General features: G+C 42.5%; 1 protein-coding gene across 1 annotated transcript in view; it reads left to right on the top strand.

Annotated features, from left to right (window-relative positions):
* Positions 1 to 1,454, top strand: part of T265_08357 (hypothetical protein) — a gene marked incomplete at both ends in the record, with an annotated part of 43,436 nt that overhangs the window by 31,550 nt on the left and 10,432 nt on the right. The gene's annotated exons all lie outside the window — the stretch shown is intronic.

The raw sequence follows: 1,454 nt of genomic DNA, 5'->3' as shown, positions 1-1,454 counted from the left end.
GCTTATGACTATGTTCGCAAAAAGTGGTGTCGCCACTGGAATCACGATCCGACCCGTCTGTAAAATCAGACGGCAGCCGTTTCTTTGTACTGCAACCATCGTAATACGATTCATAAACATACGGTTTGCGCCTTGGTTGACGTTTTGCTCCGCAGAGGAGGTATGCCCTGAGTCAAGGGCTTCCTGCTGAGCACTCAGTGCATCCGGAAACGTTTCTAGAACATTTTTAACTGAAAATGAACTTACTGCACCGCCGACACACTTCGTACGTGCACGACTTGAGTGGACATTTTGGTAAAGTAGCTCTCAGTAAGTTGGCAAAGTGAGTGCTGGTTGTGCACGAGGGCCAAAGGACTGAATCGGGCGGTAATAACCCCGATTCATGCACCTTGCCAACAGAGTTGTCCACAAATATGAGAACAGCGTACTTGGCTGAAAAACAACTTCCAAATACGACATTTAACGGGAGAATATCCACATGCAATCGGAAGCTTTGATGGATTACACAACACCAACATAAATATGTATATATATTTTACGAACAATATGAGTAATACAAGTAATAAATGCATGCATGTGTCAAGTGCCAGTGGTAAGATTACCTACTAATCGATAAGGGTACACAAAATGGGGAAGTATGTACGAGTGTCTCTGCGGGAAAAACTTAAGCATTTACAAGATATTTGGTCGGTTGATGCAAACAGCCGAGTGTGTTCCAAGTCGGAGCATTGAAAAACTGAAACGTCCGTCGATATCAATACGTGAGTGTAAAACGGGAAACCAGTTTTGAATTTCTGGTACTCAATAGTATCCCCAGAAAAATCCACAATGACAGCTGGTTGACCATCAAGCAAAATGCAGTTGTCGGGAAAGTTTTTCGAAAAAACGACATCCCTACGAGTAAACCTGTGACATCCGGCAGTGGCTGATAGCCTCAGTCGTAAAAACCAACTTCATCCAAAAATACCTTCCTTTCGACAGCATTCAAATGACCAGCTCCGATTCATAGGGAAAACAGGAAAAACGATCCAAGCAACCATAAAGCTTGACGAAATTGAATAAATGGGAGAAGAAGGTTGTGTTGTACACTAAATGGCTGAGACCAAAAATAGCAGCAAATTTTGGCACAGCAACCTTATAAACATCAATTAAAAAATCAGCATAATGTTGTGAATAAAAGTTGAACAGCCTATAAAAGTGGTTACCGAAAAATACATGAAACATCCGTGAACGTCAGGATGTAAGATATCTCGTAAAACAACGGGTCCTATGTACAGAAGAAACTGTCGTAGCTCTGATGCCTTCCACCGATCCAGGTCTACGACACCTCTACATTTTCGGGGGAAATCAATACTCACAGCCAAACTCTGTTGCTCAATGTTATCATTCAGCAGATTCCAGGACTCCAAAGAAAGCCTGGCCTTGTGTCCAATTGGCATAGCTCTGAGTAAGAT

This window comes from Opisthorchis viverrini (genome assembly GCF_000715545.1).
Source record: "Opisthorchis viverrini unplaced genomic scaffold opera_v5_212, whole genome shotgun sequence".
Classification (NCBI taxonomy): Eukaryota; Metazoa; Platyhelminthes; class Trematoda; order Opisthorchiida; family Opisthorchiidae; genus Opisthorchis; species Opisthorchis viverrini.
This window is presented reverse-complemented; position numbering and strand designations above follow the sequence as displayed.